This window comes from Scardinius erythrophthalmus (genome assembly GCF_964197995.2).
Source record: "Scardinius erythrophthalmus genome assembly, chromosome: 2".
Classification (NCBI taxonomy): domain Eukaryota; kingdom Metazoa; phylum Chordata; class Actinopteri; order Cypriniformes; family Leuciscidae; genus Scardinius; species Scardinius erythrophthalmus.
Window position 1 is genome coordinate 12,105,498 of NC_138222.1, and position 12,552 is coordinate 12,118,049.

Here is a 12,552-nt window from a genome sequence, read left to right on the forward strand (position 1 = left end):
CTATGTTTCAATTGCATCATTTGTCATGATGCAATGAAACACACCAAATTGTGTCCTTTTTGGCCAGGTGGTCATACCAAGCTTGGACTCATTATTCCCAGCCTATAATTCAATAAATCACTATGTAGGTATAAGCTATAGATGTTAACTTGTGGGTTTTATTGAAAATGGCAAGATGGAAAGAGCTGTCCACTGCAACCAAGAAGGTATTGTTGAAATGTCCGCGATGCTTTTGGGAAACACAGCCCTGGATGAGATCTCCAACCTCCAATTTCATCTTGAACTGTAAGCCATTGGCTATAAGAGGCTGGATTGAGAGGTTGTTTACCAGTAAAGAAACTATTTATTAGATTTATGTACTGCAAAAAAAAAAAAAAAAAAAGAAATACACCTTGCATTTGCCAAAGAACATAAGGAAGATTGGACCCGTGTTCTGCAGCCTGACAAGTCAAAATTTAACAACCTAGCATTGGATGGTGTCGGGTAAGTTCGTAGGAGACGTATGGAGTGTTTTAATACAAATTAAATGCAATGAAAGTTTTCATGCTCAGCATTTTGAAGCTTTCAAGTGGCCTCCTCAATCCCCCTGACCTTAAAGCCATTGACAACCTTTGGGAAATGATCTATCTATCGATAAATAATCTGTTGGCTATTTTCTACATGTTACTACATGTTTCTACACTCTTGGTGAAATTAGCTGTTTTTGCCAATAAAAGTTACTAATTTGCTGTTTGTGATCCACCAAAGCATTTTATTCATTAGACAATAGGACATTTTTTATCCCGCCTGAAAGCTACAAAAATATTTGTATTTTTTATTGCCATTTACAAAAAAGTGTACAGACACACACCATAGTTCTTAATCTTTAGTGCATAGTTTGCTTTAATAAGTGATAAATGACACATCTGATAAATAAATATCGCACAGTTTGACCCTAACATAATGTAACTAAGCAGCATTGCATGTGTTTTGGATCTTAATTGCTAGCAATCCTCCAGAGATGATGAGCGTAAACGGTTTTACCTCAGTGTCACAGTAATATCTGCGGAGCGCAAACCTCGATGTTTAGTCTCATTGCGTGTTCAAAAATATCAATTTTAGGGGCAGTGGGAAAATTGCTACAGCATAATTGAATTTGATGGGGGTTTATTTCTCGGCCATCACGCTCTCTCTCTAAATTTTAAGCGATCCTGTCAGGTACTGTACGTCTGCTAAATGGGTCCCTGGTGGGTTGCTGTGCCGGTTTAATTCATTGCAGTCGTCTGGCAGACTCGTACAGTCGTTCCTGCTTCTCTCACGCTCCGGTAAACCGACTGAGCTTCAGCATGTTGTAAGAGCTGATCGTGACCTCTGGCACATGGTGCTCTTAAACCAGTACAAAAGAGCCAATAGTTATGATCCGAATGAAATACTATCTTATTACTTAATGAATTCTGCACAGTATGCTAAATATAGTAATGTATACAAACAATAAATATTTCAGACTGTAGTTTGTTGCATTGTTGTCAGATGCCCTCGATGCCATTCATGGGAGTAGCATCACTTGGAAATAAATAGTTATTTTTTTGCGTTCTTTTAACGGTCAGATCATTTAATCAGTAAGTAGCATTTTTAAGGCATGAACAATTTTTATTTCAAGAAAAAAAAAACACTTAAATATGTCATTTTGGTGATCAAAGATGAGTTTAAGAGATACAATTATTGACTACTTGGGGACTTTAATTAAAAATGTGGCTATGATTGCTCCCGGTTCATTCGTCACAGTGAAAATAGAATGTTGATTTGAACGTTTTGCATTATGGGATGCAGTATGTTGTGTATGTGCTCTATTTTCTGTAGTGAACTTTGCAGCATTCACAGTTATTGAACAAAAATTTTAATAAAGAATAAAGAATTTAACAAAATTAAAACATTTTCTTGTTTTTTACTTTAGAGCTGCTTTGAAACAATCTGTATTGTATAAAGTGCTGTATAACTGCACATTTACGTACATGATGTAGTAGATCATTCAGAAAAGTCATACTGTGCAGTATACATACATGCATAAATTTACACACTGTAAATTGCAAAATGCAAAAAGTAGTATGTTCGTATGCTGTTCTGAACAAAAATTTTGAATGCTGACTGACAGGTTATTATCAGCTCTGGTGGCATGCGTGTGCGTGCGTGTGTGTGTGTGTGTGTGTGTGTGTGTGAGTCTCTTGTGGAGAAATTCACAGATTTTTCAGGCTCAACCCCTGGGAATTTGCATTCTCTGTGTCTGTTGCTGCCTCTCCTTTAATTGGACTTGGTTTGACAAGCGCATATGGTAATTTATGCCGCTGTGACTTTGTGATTCAAGTCACTTAATAAGGCTTATTTCTGTGCATGTTTTGAGGAATATGTACATATGTGTGTTAGCAGTGTTGGAGAGGCCTTTTGTCCGGTTTAAATTTTGTCCGGTTTAAATTTTTCTTTCCAATACAGTCCAAACAATATGCTGGTTCTTCTTCACATTCTGAGGAGATCTGTCAGTTTACAATCAGTCTGAACTGAACTTTTTCCCCACCATTTGCAGCACAGCATGGCGTCACTCAAAGTGTTCAGTATTTGTTTATGTACACTCATTTTTAGGGATGCACCAAAATGAAAAAAAAAAAAACCCTGGGCCGAAACCAAAAATTCAGGACACCCAAACCCCAAACCAAATAATAAATTAATAATCACTTTAATAATCAAATTTATTTAATAATAAACGCTCTAATAGCTAAAACTGAGGTACTGTATATAAACAAACATTTAAATTTCAGGCAGTTTTATATTAACTTTTTAATAACATAAATGTTTCTGTTCCAGTTTGTTGGTGAAATATAAGACAACTGTAATAATTGTTTCGGAGACAGATTTATTCCATGACAGTTCATCTCAAATCTGACAAGGCATCTACAGTATAATAACCAACTCTATCTCATGAAATGCATTTCTATAGCACGCATTGTATTTATCGTGCAATTTATAAGCAAAAGCGAGTTTTTACATGCATATGAGATGCACTGTAAACCCCTTTGGTAAGGTTAGTGGTGTGGGGTACGTTCATATTACACGGCATAAAGTGCATTCTTATTTTAAAAACTTATTTTAAATTGGTTAGAAATTGTTGCTACCCAGTCTTTCCCCTCTATAATATAACTATAGCTATTCCATCTAAAAACAGTAAAATCAGGAAAATTCTGCATTAATCTTTTTTCAAAAGTACTTTAATAAATCACATTTCTAGTTAATTTGTTATGTATGTGGAATGCTATTTTTGTGCAGTATTTTTGCGCATACTTTTATTATGTATATGATTTAACACAAAATTGATCTCCCCAATACTGCCATCATCACACATTTTATATCAAATTTGAATAATAATAATAAAAAAGAAATTGACAAATTACATATCATGGAAATGTGGCGTGAGAGGTGAGCACATCTCTGCCTGGACAGCATAAGGTCAGTATGGCTTGATGATTTGTCATTATCAGTATTATCCGATTTTTCGATTCAGAAACAATCAATTTCAAATTAGAATTTGTGCGGTGTGTGTGTGAACGAGAGCTTTGAGAAGCTGTGTAAGTGTGTTTCTCTAAATGCTGAGGTTTAGTAAAGATGGCAGACATTTATCCAATGAAGGCAGCCACACCTGCGTTTGATAGAGAGTCTTATTTAAATGTAAAACATTTCTTTCTCGTGCATTACCATTCCATTCACTCTCCGCTCTTCTAAACAAAGAGGAACATCTCTTTATTTTCAAATCAAATCTCCCTGAGCTTGCTCTTCCCGCACAGAGCACCATGTTTGTTTAATGAGAATGTGTTTGAATTGCAAACCCTCTCTTTTTGCAGTCACAAATTATAATCTGCTTATAATTTGTGTTTATGTATATGTTTAAAAAATTACAGCATTGCAAATGTAATGGGACTCGCCTTTAACCTTTGTTAAAAATTAAACCTTTGCACATTATTTCAATGAAAATTTGAGGGGAAATGTGCTTAAGTCATGAAATACTGAAATGATATTGGTAGTAATGTTTTAACCGAAGGGAAGTTATTAGAAATCAAATATAATCTGAATTTTGGGAATATTTAAGTTAAAAAAATATATTTCTTTTTTTTTTTTTTTTTTTTTTAGCCCTCCCTACAGTCCTGAAATAAAGCAGGTCACAAGCTTCATTTAACTAGAACTAAAACCACAAAAGACAAGTGTACTAAAAAAGTACTACACGAAGTACTGAAAAAAGTCAAACTAAATAAACTAAAACTAAAACAATATCGATGTCTTAAAAAAAGTAAAAGAAGAGAATGACAAACACCCTAACAAAATTACTAAAATTTTAGCTAAAATTAAAATCTAATTCAAAATATTACCAAAGACTATAATGGTATATAAATGATACTAAAATTGTTTATATTTGTGCCTGCAGAAAAAATAAAACCAATGCAATTACAACTATATACAAAGAAAAACACATTCATATTTTTATTCAATCAATTCAGAAAATGTTATTGAATTTGGTGATCTGTAAAGTGCACCAGCAACTGTACTTTATAGAAAAAATGTCGCCAATGCCTAGAATATTTTAATCATTTCTCCTAATCTCTAAAAAGTGAAGCAAAGGACGTTCAGTCTTATTGTTGAGGGCTCAGCTCGTTCTATATTTGTCCATCTGTGTGTGTGTCTCACAGACAGCACCAATAAATGCGCATGTTTATCATCCAGACCCTCAGGACTGGACCAGCGCCACATTGAGAATGAATTAAAGGACCCCTAAAGCCCACAAGGTTCATTTTGCCAAGCTCCCAGAGAGAAAACACACACACACACACACACACACACACACACACACACACACACACACACACACACACACACACACACACACACACACACACACACACACACACACACACACACACACACACACACACACACACACACACACACACACACGCTGCCTCACAACACAGCATCATTTCAACACTGTGTGTCTCAAAATATAGAGAAGCTGGTGAGTTTCTGTATTGTCCAATGCAGAACACAAATTAGCGCTCTCGGAATGTTTGGGCTTGTCGAAATGATATCTGGAAAAAATTGCTGTAATGTTGTGCAAATAGTTGGTGTGGTGTTTTTGAGCATTACTACCATTTTTAGAGAAATGGTCTTGTAATATGTTTTCATTTTATGCAACACTGTGCCTATTTATTTGTGTGTGTGTGTGTGTGTGTGTGTGTGTGTGTGTGTGTGTAGGTGTGTGTTTGCACAACAGAAGCTTGCTTTATTATTTTTGGAGCATATCGCAGCACGAGTCTAGTCTACCGCGGCCAGAGATGCATTACACACAAAAGTGCACATATATGCATATGCAGACACACAAGATCTCGCTGATGTGTGTGTATGTGTGTGTGTCTTTGGCTGAGGTTTGGAGGTGTTTGGCAGTCAGACGGTTGGAAGGCAGGAGATGGTGATCAGTCACTCAGCAGGGAAATATGATGAATGAAAATAGATAAAGACAACAAACACAGTGTTTTAGGGTGTATTGTGTAGGGTTAAGATTTAAACTTCATGTTGTAGGGTCATTGTCTTGGGATAGGGTTTATTATGTAGGTTTTATGCTTATTTTTGAATCCGTGTTGTGGTTATAGTTTTGGATTGAAGGTGTTGCTGGCATTATTGTGTAAGCATACCCTTGTTAAAAAGAAGCAAACTTAATTGTATCAATGTGCACTTATAGTGTACTACAAATCTTATGAAAAAAAGTATAGTTTAAAAACTGTACTTGTAGATAATGTTACTAATGAAATAAAAGACCACTTAAGTGCACTTACAGAGATTATATTATCATGATTATGCTTCTTAACACAATTTTACAATTATTGTTTTCATAATCTTTTGTCATGCTTTCAAGAAGTACACTAATTTTGATGTGTTGACTAACGTACTTAGGCACATGCCAGTATTTTTCAAAAACTATTTTAACTTTAGTGTGTTGTTCGACATAAGGTTGAAGTATATTTTAAATGCGTTAAATTGCAACTGTATTACAAATGTGCAAATACAAATGTATTTAAATGCATGACATGCAAGTTTGAATAGAAATGCATTAAAGTATAGCCTATTTTATTTTGCCATAAATGCTTGTCAGTTCATCACACATTAACCATATTTCAAAGACAAGTAATGAAATTACACATAAACATGTGCTAAAGTTCTACTTATGTGGGTCAAAAAAGCTATTTACACTAGTATATTTTCATTTAATTGCAATAAACATGCAAATAAGTAGCGGAAAACGTTACATTAATTTCACACTTAAGTATGTTCTTATAAAAAAGTAATATTTTTTAAAAAGTATGCTAAAGCATACTTCTTTTTCACAAGGGTAAAGTTTAGGGTTAGGCATTAATATAGAGGAGTGCTAGTTGATTTGTACAAGTTCAGAAAAAAATAATCTCGCAATCAAATTTAGGTGAAAAATGTTTGTTATTTTTATTCTCGTAGGGGTTATTGTGTTTATTTAGTGGTTAGGCTTCTAGGTTTAGCAGTGGTTCAACCGTAGGGTGTTATTTGGATCACAAGCCAACACAAACATCAATATCCTCACTTTTTCTTTTCTCTTGGTCTCATGAGAGCGTTGGAAACTGTAATTATAGTGGTTTTGTAGCAAAAGGCCAGCACACACACACACACACATACGCACCCACCCACAAACACACTCGTATATTTGTCTTGTAATGTGTCTGTTCCGTCTGTCCTCTTTCCCAAATTGAAAAATTACAAGCAATGGATTTCCACTCCGACATGAATAAACTGCTCTTAACGTCAACAATCCTGGCAGCTGACATATCAACACTCATATTTTTCCTAAACATTATCAAGTGTGCTGTTATAGCCAGCAGCTATGAGCGAGCCGGCAGATGGAAACGCTAACTGGCCCTTATTTAAATGTCAGCCTGTGACGGACCTGTGATGGCAGCACTAGCAGCTATTTGACTTGAACGTTTGCTTTTTGAATGTTGATTATTGAGCGGATTGTTTTTGTGTGCCTGCGGAGAAAAATAAAAGCAACACAATTTCATGGAAGCTATACTATATCCGAAGAAATAAATTCAGAAAATTACATTGAATTTGGTGAACTGGTCAAATGTACCAGCCCTGCAACTTATAAAGGGATTTTATACAATTTTAGAACTTATGGGAATTATAAAGGGATTTTTTTGTTTTGTTTGTCATTTTTTGCTTTTGAGAATATTTCACATGTATCACCAAATAATAATAATAAATAAATACATACATACAAACATAAATCTTTTTTTTTTCAAGTGTGCTAAAAATTAGGTTATATGTTTAGGTTAATCTTAATATTAGTTCAAGTTTAAGTCATTTTGTTATGCGTTTTCTTTTTTTCTATTTAGCTTTTTCTTTTTTAGTTTTAGTAATTGTATTAGTACAACTTAACATTATTTATTTAGTTTAGTTGCCAATGCAATAGTGTTGTCACAATACTGGAATTTCCAACTTCGATACGGTACCTTGAAAAATATCGATGTTCAATACCACGGAGAATTCTTCACATATATTCCGCCATATCTCAAAATGTTTCTATAATTTGGGTAATTTTGTTGTAATAGCTTACACACAGAACAAGGGAGGATTTATTTGAATTGTTGATCTACAAAAAAACTAGTCAGTAATAAAATAACAACTAAAATTGCAAACGATAACACAAATAAATACAATAGAATAAAGAGACAAATTAAATGTCTTTAAGTTTTTTTCAGGTGGATCTAACAGTATATTCAGGTAAGAAATACTACAGAAAGGAAAGTAATCAAATAAAAAATAACACTGGATTGTTTTCATTGCAAAAATTAAAAAGAGATTAATGCTTCAAAATTAAAGTCACAAAAGTTATTCAGTTAAGAGCAGCAAGTGATTTTCTCTTTGTTCTTTGTTCATTTGTTCTTTGATTAAAATTCTCTGGGTTGGCGGTGTTCATTTTGGACCCTGTGTCCTGGTGTTCTTAAAGGTAAATTGGATATCCATTTATAGATTTGTCTGAGTGATTCAGTAGATAGGTGAAGACATTAGTGGACAAAGCTAAAGCAGAACATTACTATTCCCTTTCCAAATCTATACTGGTTTATCGATTGGTGTGTTTTGAAAACCAGTCCGCCATACCGACTGTGTGTTTTCAGGAGTGGAAAGCAGTTAGTTGGAAGGTAACGAGTTTGATATGCTTGATGGTGGTTTGATAATTAGGATGTTTGCCGACACATGGCTAGATGTAGAACCGTTTGTGGCTTTGATCGATACTGAAGCGTCTTTGCATTGATTTGTGTCATTCTGATTTCCTCACGGTGCACGTTTTTGTCTCTGAGGTGTTTGCATTTGGGCTTCACATGGCTGTGTGTTCTCCAGAGCATCGGTTTGGAAAATATCCCATCAGCGGCGGAGAAATGCAGTTGTCCGTGCGCAATCAGAGGTCTGGAATCCAGGATTTGCAGTGTAATCCTCATTGTGCTGCATAATTTACTCTAATCTAAAACAAATCCTCTCGATCCCGTTCTGAAACCTGATTAAATTCTGAGCTCGACCTCACCTGACCCGGCCCGGCCACATAAACAGGTAGTGTTTGTTTGTGTCGGACAGAGCGGACGCGTGTCGTGTTGGCAAATTCTCTGAGGGTGGATGAATTCTGAGCGGATTTGCTTCGATCCTCTTAAACTCTGATGAATATTTATCCATGTTGAATTTAAAAATTTATATTTTTTGGCACAATCCTTCCTCGTAACGTGCTCCAACTGGCATCATAAAAATACCCACCATAACTCACTATATTTTGACTGTTTTTTAAAACAACGATTTTACAACGAAAATAAATTTTTTTTTCAGCTCTCATTTTAATTTAAGTTTAAGTTTTAGTAATTTTGTTATGCGTTTTATTTATTATTATTACAGTTTCCACAAAAATATGAAGCAGCACAGCTCTTTTCTACATTGATAATATTAAGAAATGCTTCTTGAGCAACAAGTCAGCATATTAGAATGATTTCTGAAGGATAATGTGACACGGACTGGAGTAATGATGCTGAAAATGCAGCTTTTTTCATCACAAGAATACATTTTATTTTACAATTTATTCAAATAAAAGCCTTTTTTTACAATATTTCAAAATATTACTGTTTTTACATTTTCATTCTAACAATGCAAGGTATCCCTGTTAAGTTATAATCAGCTTTAAAAGGTGTGTTGGGATTCCTCATTTAGATAGCAAAGTAAAGGTGTATTTGCATAATGAAATGGCAGTAAATACGTTCAGTCTGATTTTGCACATGGGTGCTTTTGTCCTCTAAATATTAGTCACAGTTTCACATACACACTGATCCAGAGACTCTGATGCACTTTGCACAGAAATACACACTCAAGTTCTTTGCCACACACACACACACCCCGCCACTCAAAAACCATTTGTTCCCCCTCATTAGCCACATGCTAACTGTTCAATGAATCAGCCACGAGTGTCTCAGGTGTTGGACTTTCATCTCACGCTGATCTGCTGACATTATTCTGACATTGAGCCTCATGGAAGATTTCATCTTTAAATGATCGCCATGATTCTTGCAAAACTCGATTTGAATCTTTAACGTGGCACATTTTCGCGGAAAACTGAATAATCAGCAGAAAATAACGCAGGGGGCGGATCATAACTAATAATCTATGATATGGTTAAATTTAACCGTACAAATGTGTCATCCAGTACAGATTTTGCTGCACTCTTTTGCGGAAATATATACATAGCTATGGCATAGTTATTTACACAACATAAACTAAGAAACATGCTAAGATGAGTATGTCCCAAACTAACACTGGCCAAAATGAATTTACCAAAAAAAAAAAAAAAAAAAAAAAAAAATCATAATTTACTCACCCTTGTGGAAAAAGAAGTACACTTTAGCAGACTTTTAAAAAGATTATGGAAATAATATACTTTAAAAGAATATATTTCAAGGACTAGTTCACCCAAAAGTGAAAATTCTGTCATTAATTACTCGCCCTCATGTCGTTCCAAACCCGTAAGACATTCATTTATCTTTGGAACACAAATGAAGGTCTTTTTAATGATTTCAAGCCCCAGAAAGGTAGTAAAGCCATCATTTTTGTAATCCATGTCACCAGTGGTTTAACCTGAATTTTATGAAGCGACACAAGTGCTTTGTTTGTGCAAAAAAAATAGTAATTTTAATTTGCAACGCACGTTCACACAACACACATGCCGTGGTGCTTACATGAAGGTGCATGCACATGTGTGTGAAAGAAAATGAAAGACATAAAAGCTTCTAAATTGACAGAATTGTAGCACCATGATGTCAAATGTCAGTGTCGTGCGTTAATAAGTTATTACAGTATATTTTGCTGAAAAATGATGAATAGTGTGCACTAATAAACCACACTAAAAGCAGAGACATTTATTAAGTAAATAATGTCAATTTTGATTTGATGAAGTCTTACAGTTTTTCTCGATTGCTTAAACACATTTCTTGAAACTATGCCTCGTATTCTCAAAACTATAAACACAAATCCATAACATCTCACCCAATTCCCCAAACATCCTATTTTCAGGTCAAAATGAAGCTCTACACTCAAAACCATTCACTCTTGCTGAAAAACCAAACTTTGCCCTCAAACAGGACACACAAGCCCTCAAAATCACACACACTACAACATAGTCTAACACACTGGTGCAATAAATTCAAAACAACATTTCCAAAACTGGTAAGTTATGTTGCTTGTGGTTCCCCCTCTCACAAACCTTTTCACATGATGAACACAAAACACACAACCAGTGGATACATTGGCACATTTTTATTCATACACAGAAAACACACACACAAAAACATTTTTTTTTCCTGTTTTACTCTTTTTTTTTTACTTTTTTTTTTACTCTCTCCTCTAAATTTTTTTTTTATATTTACTTGCAGTAAGATGTGTGTGACCACCATATGACAGTAAAAGAGCACACACAAACCTTATTCTAATATGGAATTGTATTGGAATGGTAAAGAGTGTTGGTCGTGACAGGAGGGCCTCCACTCATGGAGACAGACAATATGATGAACACGTCTATGAATGTTCCACATATGGTTGAAATACCATCATTTGCCTAGAAAGATAACATTCTGGGAGTCAAGACTATAAAGGAGAAAGGATGCCCTCCCTTCACTGTCACACTCTGCCGCCACTCTGTGACTGTACGACTGCTGGCCTTTTCTTGCAAGAAAATAAACATCAAAGACTATTGGAAATGTTTGTCTCTTATTCAGTGATAGAATTTTGTTTGCCACCACACCTTCCTGAAGGTTCTCGAGGCGACGGTAAAGCGACTCAAATTTGGCCTTACTCGTAGCCGAGCCTCCCTTATAGTCATACCATTGATAAAGACATGGGCAACTAGAGTGGCTTGAATTTCATCTGCGACTGCTTGTCTTCTTGTCCTTGCCCTTCCTCCTCCTCATTCTTATCCCTCTTCCTTCATGTCTTTCTGGATCCATTGTTCCAAAACGCAATAAACTGAATTGGGCCCTTTTATCTATCTATTGAAGGTTCTGATTGATGTGTGTTAATTTTTGACTCTTAGTGTTTCCACCTGGGTAATTGTGTGCTAACTGAGCTGAAGCTGTGCTGACTTGAGTGAACAATTTTGAATGCTAGTGCTTTATACATGACAACATGGTCTAAGCAATGAGAAATGAAGGGATTTGTGTGTAGAGTTTTGCAGTGACAGTTCAACAAATCTGACTCATGTGTCGAAACAGGGAATAGTGTTTATAGTTTAGTGAAATGGGTGTGCTTTTTGATAAATGGCGTTATGGTTTTGAAATTTTAGTTCAAAAGCCTGGTTATAGTTGAAAAAAACGTAGGAAATAATCCAAGTCCAGGCACTCAGTAGATACAAAAAGTAATACAAAACACTTTATTAGAGGGCTAAAAAATTTAAAAAACACCAACGCGTATCGGCCCACTGGCCTTCATCAGGGTGTTGAGCCTGGTTATAGTGTTTAAGCAATCGAGAAAAACTGTAATTGTATGAATAAAATATAAAAAAACGTAAATGAAAATTCTTCTTGTCATCATTTACTCAAATTAGATATTTTGGATAATGTTGGTAGCCAAACATTTGTTGGGCCCCATTGACTTAGTAGTATTTTTTTCTGTATACTATGGAAGTCAATGGGGCCCATCAACTGTTTGGTTACTGACGTTCTTCGAAATATCTTCTTTTGTGTTCAGCAGAAGAAATAAATTCATACATGTTTGGAACAACTTGAGGGTATGTAAATGATGACAGAATTTTCATTTTAGGGTGAACTGTCCCTTTAAGTGCCATATTGAAGATTTAGCTGTGACTGGCCCAAGTCAAAAGAGTCCATCCTCAAGTCTATAGTCCGGTTTTGTGGTTCAATCCCTCCGAAATCAGATGAGTTACAGCACGTCCCCAAGTGCATTACTAAAGGTTACAGTATAAATGTCATC

At 35.2% G+C, this 12,552-nt stretch overlaps 1 protein-coding gene across 1 annotated transcript in view; it reads left to right on the forward strand.

Moving 5' to 3' along the window:
- Positions 1–12,552, forward strand: part of LOC308687291 (adhesion G protein-coupled receptor L3) — a gene marked incomplete at its 5' end in the record, with an annotated part of 274,566 nt that overhangs the window by 109,900 nt on the left and 152,114 nt on the right. The gene's annotated exons all lie outside the window — the stretch shown is intronic.